Below are 10,318 nucleotides of genomic sequence, written 5' to 3' on the forward strand. Positions count from 1 at the left end.
CAAAATTCAATCTAACACCATATGAAAGTTATTCTTTATCACCATTTTGACTGTCTTATTCCCTGCATTTTTAGCCACCCATTATTTATGAGAAGCAGGCTGATGGCCTTCATTATCTATTCCGTTAGAGAATGCTGGGAATCAACCTTTTTAGAATGCTGAAGAATTCTCCAGAGACGTTGGGCTCTTGCCTTTTCTTCACAGCAAAGGTCTTAGTTTGCAATGAGGACCAGCGTTAGGTATAATAAAATGGTTTACTTCAACAAGACAACTGTGGAATTAAGCCATATTCTTATTAGGACATTCTGAGGCCAAATCAAGGTTCATATCTCAATTGCAGTCAAGCTGCAATGTTAATTAGGTAAGACTTCTCAGTGAAAGCTGACTGTCTATCGTGTCTATTATTTACAGATAAACTGCAGATATAAATCTACTTCAGATACATCATATCCATCAGGATTAGAAAAAAAAGAGAAAAACAACAGGTCTCCTGCATATTGCTGGAGAGAAGAGATTCTCTGTAGATAGTGAGAATAGTTGTGCAGCTAATTTTTGCGACGATCTTTTTTTATTTCATTCTAGGGGTGTGGGTGTCAGTGGCTGGATCAGCGTTTATTGCCCATCCATAATTGCCCTTGTGAAGGTAGTGGTGAGCTGCCTTCTTGAACTGCTGCAGGTAGACCCACAATGCTCTTAAAGAAGGAGATTCAAGATTTTGGCCCAGAAACCCTGAAAGACAGTGATATATTTTCAAGTCAGGATGAGTGGCTTGGAGGGGAACTTGCAGGTTGTGGTGTTCCCATTTATCTGCTTCCCTTGTCTTTCTAGATGGAAGGGTCACATGTTTTGAAAGTGCTATCTAAAGGATCTTTGGTGAATTTCTGCAGTGCATCTTCCCCTCCCAAGCTGCTCACCATTGCGACTTGGCAATCTATCACCATTCCTTCAGTGATGGTGGGTCAAAATCCTGATACTCCCTCCCTAATGGCATTGTGGGTCTCTCCACAGCACATGGACAACCAGGGTTTGGAAAGGCAGCTCACCATACATTCTCCAGGGCAACTAGAGACAGGCAATAAATGCTGAACCAGCAACGACACTCCAGTCCCATGAATGAACAAAACAAAATTGTTGCAAAAATTAGCAACTCAACTATTGCTGCTTTCTACAGAAAATCATGGAGAATATTTCCAAATTTTGCACTTGATGTTAATGTTGATGTAGAAGTAATTTTTCATTTGACTGAAGTTCACGGTCTTGCTGAAGCATAGGAAGACGTAAACTTTCAGTTTCCCAAGCTCTTGGTAGCTTTTGTTTCTTTTAGACTGAGATCAGCTAATGTGGCTCTTTCATGCATCTTTTTTAGAATTAAAATGTGAGAAAATACCCACCCTACATTGTACCTTCAACCAGCCAATCTAATCTTCAGCCTATCATTTATTCTGTCATTGCTGTTAATGCTTTGGCTGCTCGGCACTGATTGTAATCACACCACAGTCTTGCACCATGAGTGGTGCCACGTTCTGTTGACTTTGAGCAATGGGATTCTTGAATGGTGCACCATTAGTCAAGGCAATCATGTTCTGATCATTGTTTTCTGTCTGTGACAGATCACCTTAATTCATTTGGGAAAGAACAATGACTGAAGAAACCAGTGTCTGTACATTCTCAACATACAAGAGGTGACAGCCACGATAATTAGAAATAATACCATGGTCACAGGCTGTTGCTACTTTCCCCAGCTCATTAAAAATATATTAAGGCTGTAATTTTGTACTGTTAGGATGACGTGGAGGTGCTTCATAGAAACTGTATATATTTTGGTGAATTTTGCCCAATAACCTTTTAAAGATTAGAGTGCAAGCAGCTTTTTTTTTTAATATGTTAAATGTTACGGAAACTGAGGACAGCATTATTAATTGTTTTTTGCTTTTATGCCAATTTTTCACAGCCTGTTTCAATACAATCTAAGATAAAACCATAAGAACATAAGACATAGGAGTATATTAAGGCCATTCAGCTCATTGAATCTGCTCTGCCATTCAATCATGGCTGGTATGTTTCTCAACCCCATTCTTCTGTTTTCTTTCCGTAACCCTTGGTCGCCTTACCAAGCAGAACCTTTCTATTTCTGATTAAATACCCTCAATGACTTGGCCTCCACAGTCCTCTGTGGTAATGAGTTCCACAGATTCACCACCCTCTGGCTGAAGAAATTCCTCCTCATCTCATTTCTAAAGGCTCATCCCTTCACCGTGAGGCTGTCTCCTCAGGTCCTAGTCTCTCCTGCTAGCATACGTTTCAATGGGATCCCTTCTCATCCTTCTAAACTCCACTGAGTACAGACCCAGTGTCCTCAACTGCTCCTCATATGACGAGCCCTTCATCCCGGGATCATTTTTGGGAGCCTCCTCTGGACCCCCTCCAAGGCCAGTACACCCTTTCTCGAATATGGGGCCAAAACTACTCGCAGTATTCTAATTGCAATCTGACCAGAGCCTTATACAGCCTTAGCAGTACATCTCTGCTCTTGTATTCTAGCCCTCTTGAAATGAATGCTAGCATTAAATTTGCCTTCCTAACTGCCAACTGAACCTGCACGTTAACCTTAAGAGATTCCTGAACTAGGACTCCCAAGTCCCTTTGTGCTTCAGATTTCTGAAGCCTTTCCCCATTTAGAAAATAGTCTACTCCTGTGTTCTTCCTACCAAACTTCACACTTTCCCACACTGTATTCCATCTGCCATTTTTTTGCCCACTGTCCTAGCCTGTCCAAGTCCTTCTGCGGCCTCCTTGGGTACTCAACACTACTTGCTCCTCCACCTATCTTTGGGTCATCTGGAAACTCAGCAACATGTCCTCAGTTCCTTTTATAGATGGCTAATTTATAGTGTGAATAGTTGTGGTCCCCACACTGACCCCTGTAGAACTCTACACGTCACCGGCTGCCACCCAGAAAAAGACCCCCTTATCCCTACTCTCTGCCTTCTGCCAGTCATCTAATCCTCTATCCATGCCAATACCGTGTCCCTAACACCAAGGGCTCTTATCTTATTTAGCAGGGTCCTGTGTGGCACCTTGTCAAAGACTTGGAAATCCAAATAGATCATGCCACTGGCTCTCCTTTGTCTAACTTGCTCATTACCTCCTCAAAGAATTCTAACAGATTTGTCAGGCATGACTCCCTTTACGAAGTGCTGATTCAGCCCTATTTTACCACGCACCCCCAAGTACTCCACAATCTCATCCTTAGTAATGAACTCTCAAATCTTACCAACGACCAAGGTCAGGCTAACTGGTCTATAATTTCATGTCTTCTATCTCCCTCCTTTTGTAAACAGGTGTGTTACATTAATCATTTTCCAGTCCTCTGGGACCCTCTCTGACTCCTCTGATTCTTGAAAGATCACTACCAATGCCTCCACATCTCCTCAGCTACCTCCTTCAGAACTCCGAGGTGTAGTCCATCAGGTCTGGGTGATTTATTCACCTTCAGACATTTCGCTTCCTCTGCACCTTCTCCTAGTGATGGCCACCCCTCTGCCCCTGACTCTCTTAAAGTTCTGGCATGCTACTAGTGCCTTCCTCTGTGAAAGATGGTATGAGGAGTTGGAATAGCCAAGACCATAGAGGGAGTGAATGTTTAAGTTGGTGGATTGGTTACCAACCAAGTGGCAGCTTAGTCTCTGGTGGAGCTTCTTTTTATCCTTGTACTGGATGTGGGTATTGCTGGCAATGCCAACATTTATGTTCATCCCTAATTGCACCTGAACTGATTGGCTGACCAGGCCATTTCATAGAGAAGTTAAGAGTCAATCACATTGCTGTGGTCTGGAGTCACATGGAGACCAGACCAAATAAGGGCAGCAACTTTCTTTAGCTAAAGGACATTAGTAAGTCTGGGTTTTTTTAAATGACATCTGACAATGATCCTAAGGTTTCCATTTGGCTAACTTTTAATTCCTGATTTTATGAAATTCAAATTTCACCTTTGAATTCAAAGCCATTTCCCAGAGTATGAGCTTGGGTGTCTGGATGACTACCAGTGACATTACCAACATGCCATCAGCTGCCCAAAGTGCTGATTGTTGCTAGAGCCACATCATCCAGACATTGCAGTTCTGAATTGTGGCTTGTTGATGGTGAACTGGATTTGGGAAGTCTGCATCAGTATCTTGAGTACTGCTCTATGTAATCCACTCTGTTCATTGCACTCAACAAAATGGAAAGGGCAATACAATCCATCCAATACCCTCCTCAAACCAACTAAATTCTGTTATATTCAGAGGTCCTATGATCTGTAATCATCACATTTACCCTGGGATCATATGTGTATGCAAACATGGTCTACCATTCAATGAAATTATGGCTACTGTATTTGTGACCTCCGCATTCTCCAAATTCTTATTTAGCCCAATAACCTTTAATAAACCACAAGTGCCATCCAGCATGAATCCCACTGAAAGGGGCCAATAGATTGAAATCTATTAAAAATGGATGCCAATTTCGAGGATTCAGAGAATGATCCTGCCAGAACACCATCTGTGGAGTCCATATTCACCTTTCAGCAAAAACATACCTTTGTTCTTACGTAATATTCTGGATGCCAACCTTGTGCCTCGACTCTGAGAGGCGAGGGATATAGAAACCTCCAGTATCAGGATTTCCTACCTCCTGCTTGTTCCCCAAATGTAGTTGTAGGAAATGTTTGGGCAAGGTTAAAGCTCAATAAGTCATGGCTGCAGCATAAGAGAAACTGGTTTTCCTGATTAATCTTTTGTGGGTATTTGAAGAAGCTCGATTTGCAACTGAGGATGTTGAGCATGTGGACGTTCATAACACATGGAGTGGTTGAGGTGCATAGATGCACTCATAGGGATGTTGTTTCCAAATTTTAAGAGAAAGCTAATTAAGTACTTTGATGTGAAAGAAATATGTTGGTGAAAATCAATTTAGTTGGTTTGAAAGATTAGTTTCTATGCCATAAGTTCAATGCCAATGTATGTAAATAAATCATACTATGTTTTGATAGGGTTAGAACACTGAATTCTTAATCATTGCCACGCTGGGATATTGGAAAGATTGTTCCAAGTACCTGGTTTCAGGGTATTATCCCCTGAACTAACTGGGAGAGAGGAGGCATAACCATGAAAATGAAGAAAATAATTCAAAACTGCACAAAAAATTCTCCCTGTCATATACACTTGCTTTGCACATTACTTAGTGTCAAATCTGATGTTAAGCAGACCTTATGTTAAGGGAATCACTAAAATGCAGGGGAAAATGTTGGAAAATGCTAACAAACAATGTGAAAAATAAAGTACTCATTCATCAATTAATTTAAACATGGATAAATAGCCCTAATTTGAAAAAAAATCTTGATAAACAATGATGAAGTCAACATTAAGAAAATATTAATTGAGCATGACATCTAAAACTGATAATTTCATTATATATTCCTAAGAAAGGACTTTTTGTGACTTGCCATCTGCTTCAAATTATTGTTCTAAGTAAGTAGTTTTTCGGAGCTTTTAAATAAAGCTTTGTTTCATTCTAACTATTGATACTGAGCTTTATCATTCCCCAGATGTTGATCCTAACTTAAAAATATAACGGATTGACATCAAATAACTTATATTTATTTGTAAAAATGGTGCTGACAGATAGCTAATAAATAATATGAAAACCATACATCAGTTATTAAATGCTTGTGGGTCTTGATTGACAATATTCAGACACCTGAAAGAACTGCAGCAGTTTCATGTTTCCTTGTAGTATTTACTTTGAACAATTTATTTCAAAAATTCTTGGTTCTATTAATAAAGAATATTGTTTAGAAATCGATTGCTGTTGCTGCCATTCGATAAATACTGAATATATTTTGGATGACAATTAGTTTTTCTTATTTAAATAGACGTGTAAAAAAAATGGGTTATGTCAAATAGTTCGTAAAAAATATAACAACTTAAATCTTCCTTTGAGCTGAACTGAAACTGCACTATTGGTAGGCCAACCAGACAGGCCTTTGTTTTCCTATTCCCTTTTGGTTGAGACTGGGACCAGGAAGATTTTGCTGCAGACCAGCTACTCTGACCAGTTCACTCCAAATATGGATGTTCTTCATAAAGTGGGATATGGGGAATAGCTCCCTTTTATTATAACAGCTGGTGCAACAAGATATGCTAGGTCCTGGCATTGATCTGGAAATTTCAATTAGTTTTGTTTTGGGTTGAGTTGTCATGAAGCCCAAATGAATTATTTAACAGGGAGAGTGTTGGGACCTTGGAGTGAGAATTATAGAGTAGGACTTCCACTTCCCCAGTCTATGTTGCAGATTGGAATATTAGGTATGTCAGCCTGCTGAATGATAGATTTGGAATCTATTTTGGCTAAAGGTTTGGGTAATGGTTTGAATTTCCAAAGGAAGAGGAAAGATGTGAGGCTAAATTTGAATTTCTTCCAAAGGAAGTTGATAGTGCAGATGGAATAAGAAACCTTTTTAATCTTTGTTGCTCTGTCTTAGCTCACAATTTGAATGGACCATTGTAGCTTGAATAAAGTTTCTCAATGTTCTGTCATGCATTCCAGAAAATCACTGACATTTTGTTCACTTACACCATGCTCACAAAAGCATTTTTAACATGTGAGCTTTGATAGTGTTGGCACACTAGTAAAGTATCACAACTGAACACCATACTGTCCTTACCTCCAGTTGGGACCACAGAACAATGATCTGCAGTAGCAACTCAAATTAAACCCTACCCCACCCCCACTCGCGCCCCCCACCCCCCACCCCCATCCCCACTACCACTAACCTGAGGGTACTGAAGAAAATTGTCATGTATATGTTACTGGCCAGCTGAGACCAGCAAACTAAGTAATGATTGAGATCATCTCCAGGTCCAAAATGATGCAGCTACTCAGTCTCTTAGCACATTTAGCCATCAACAAGAGCTCAGCGTAGTTTTTAAGCTATATAATTTGAAGTAAAGCATCCACAGAAATATGGTATGTTTTTATATTGGAACATACTAGTTTTAAATCAACATCAATCTATTTTCCCCATTGGTTTAATATATCATTGATTGGAATTGAGACTCTGAAAAGTTAAGGAGTTGGGATTGGGGAGATGATAATGCAACAATTATGAAGTAGTAACAAAAGTAGAATTATTTAGAAAAACAAAAGAGAAGTGGTTTAAAGTTCCCTGCTTCACAGATGTCAGTCTTCAACCAAATAACTCTGTGGAATATCAAGAAACAGCTGAAGACACTGAATTCTATAAAGGTTATAGGCTCAAACATTCCAGCAATAGTACTGAAGACATGTACTCTATGACGAACTCTTAGGAATAGAACTGGTGGTTTTATATTATGCAGAAAGTTTGCAAAATGTTCTTCAGGAGAATGTCAGCTGGAACCAACAAAGTTGTGGAAAGTAGGAGAACAAAAGGAAGAATTGACTGGGTGAGTGGTTTTTTGGAGTATTGTAAAGATTTTCCTACTTGCTCATTTTTGGAGATGTCAGTCACTGAAATTGTCCCAGTTATTGAGAATGTGGATCTCCCTACCACAGTGGAATGATTGAGGCCAATCACACAGATGAATTCAACAGGAACCTAGATATACTCTTAAGGGAGAAAGCAACTCTGCTGTGTTAATAGACGAGATAAAGAAATTGACCAGGAATAGGCTGTAAATAAAAGGCTTGAATGAAACCTGAACACCAGCATTGACCAGTTGGGCTGAATGGCTTGTTTCCATTCCACACAGTTGTCAGGAAAAAAATAAGAACTTGGATACAATAATTACAATGGAAGGAAAAGAAAACAATGACAGAAATAAAAAAGAAATTTTAAAACAGACAGCTTCACAAGTTCCTGGGCTTGGCTTGCTGTATTGTTACTAATGCACATAGAAAGGAACATTGAACATAGAACATAGAACATAGAACAGGATGGCACAGTATAGGCCCTTCGGCCCACAATGTTGTGCCGACCTATTATCCTACTAAGATCATTCTACCCTGCATACCGTACATTTTACTATCCTCCATGTGCCTACCGAAGAGTTGCTTAAAAGTCTCTAAACTATCTGACTCCATTACCACTGTCGGCAGCGCATTCCACATGCCTACCACTCTGTGTGAAGAACCTACCTCTGACATCTCCCCTATACCTTCCTCCAATCACCTTAAAATTATGCCCCCTCGTAATAGTCATTTCTGCCCTGGGAAAAAGTCTCTGACTATCCAATCTATCTATGCCTCTCATCATCTTGTACACCTCTATCAAGTCACCTCTCATCCTTCTTCACTCCAATGAAAAAAGCCCTAGCTCCCTCAACCTTTCCTCATAAGACCTGCCCTCCAGTCCAGGCAGCATCCTGGTAAATCTCCTCTGCACCCTCTCTAAAGCTTCCACATCTTTCCTATAATGAGGCGACCAGAACTGAACACAATAATCCAGGTGTGGTCTAACCAGAGTTTTAGAGAGCTGCAGCATAACCTCGCGGCTCTTAAACGCAATTTCCCTGCCAATGAAAGCCAACGTACCATACGCCTTCTTTACAACCCTATCAACTTGGGTAGCAACTTTGAGGGATCTATGGACGTGGACCCCAAGATCCCTCTGTTCCGCCACACTGCCGAGAATCCTGCGATTAACCCTGTATTCTGCATTCAAATTCGACTTTCCAAAATGAATCACTGCGCACTTGTCTGGGTTGAATTCCATCTGCCACTTCTTTGCCCATCTCTGCATCCTGTCAATGTCCCATTGCAACCTACAACAGCCCTCCACACTGTCCACAACTCCACCAACTTTCATGTCATCGGCAAACTTACTAACCCACCCTTCCAATTCTTCATCCAAGTCATTTATAAAGATCGCAAAGAGCAGAGGTCCCAGAACAGATCCCTGTGGAACACCACCAGTCACCGAGCTCCAGGCTGAATACTTTCCATCTACTACCGCCCTGTGTCTTCTATTGGACAGCCAATTCTGTATCCAGACAGCCAAATTTCCCTGAATCCTATGCCTCCTTACTTTCTGAATAAGCCTACCATGTGGAACCTTATTGAATGCCTTGCTAAAATCCATATACACCACATCCACTGTTCTACCTTCATCGATGTGTTTTATCACATCCTCAAAGAATTCAGTAAGACTTGTGAGGCATGGCCTGCCCCTCACAAAGCAATGCTGACTATTTCTAATCAAACTGTGCTTTTCCAAATAATCATAAATACTATCTCTCAGAATCCTCTCCAATAATTTGCCCACCACAGGAGTAAGACTAAATGGTCTGTAATTTCCAGGATTATCCCTATTCCCTTTCTTGAACAAGGGAATGACATTTGCTACCCTCCAATCTTCTGGCACTACTCCAGTGGACAGTGAAGACACAAAGATCATTGCCAAAGGGACAGCAATCTCTTCCCTCGCTTCCCATAATAGCCTTGGGTGTATCCCATCTGGCTCAGGGGACTTATCTATCCTCATGTTTTTCAAGATTTCTAGGACATCCTCCTTCCTAACAACAACCTATTCGAGCATATCCGCCTGTTTCATGCTGTCCTAACAGATGTCAAGGTCCCTCTCACTGGTGAATACTGAAGCAAAGTATTCATTAAGGATCTCCCCTACCTCCTCTGACTCCGCACACAAGTTTCCTCCACTATCCCTGATTGGCCCTACCCTCACTCTGGCCATCCCCTTGTTCCTCACATAAGTATAGAAAGCCTTGGGGTTTTCCTTGATCTTACCCACCAAGGTTTTCTCATACCCACTTCTAGCTCTCCTAAGTCCATTCTTCAGTTCCTTCCTGGCTACCTTGTAGACCTCTAGAGCCCTGTCCCATCCTTGCTTCTTCAACCTTAAGTCAGCTTCCTTCTTCCCCTTCACTAGGTGTTCAACATATCTTGTCATCCAAGGTTCCTTCACCATACCATCCTTTCCTTGCCTCAGTGAGACAAACCTACCCAGTACCTATAGCAACTGCTCCCTAAACAACCTCCACATTTCTATTGTGCGTTTCCCTGGGAACATCTGATCCCAATTGGTGTTTCACAGTTCTTGCCTAATAGCATTGTAATTCCCCCTCCCCCAATTAAATGTTTGTATTTCTGTCACCACAAATAATGACAGGCTATTTGGAATTCCTACGCTACATTGTTATGTTAGTGCAATCAAGGGATCTTTGACAGACTTGCCCGGTGAAGGTAATCCACCGAATTTGAATCCCACAAGCTAGTTAGGGGCTCTTGTGGTGCAGTTGTAGTGTCTCTGAGCTACAAAGCCCAAGTTCAAGTCCTACTT

Source organism: Rhincodon typus, chromosome 6 (genome assembly GCF_021869965.1).
Source record: "Rhincodon typus isolate 14 chromosome 6, sRhiTyp1.1, whole genome shotgun sequence".
NCBI lineage: Eukaryota > Metazoa > Chordata > Chondrichthyes > Orectolobiformes > Rhincodontidae > Rhincodon > Rhincodon typus.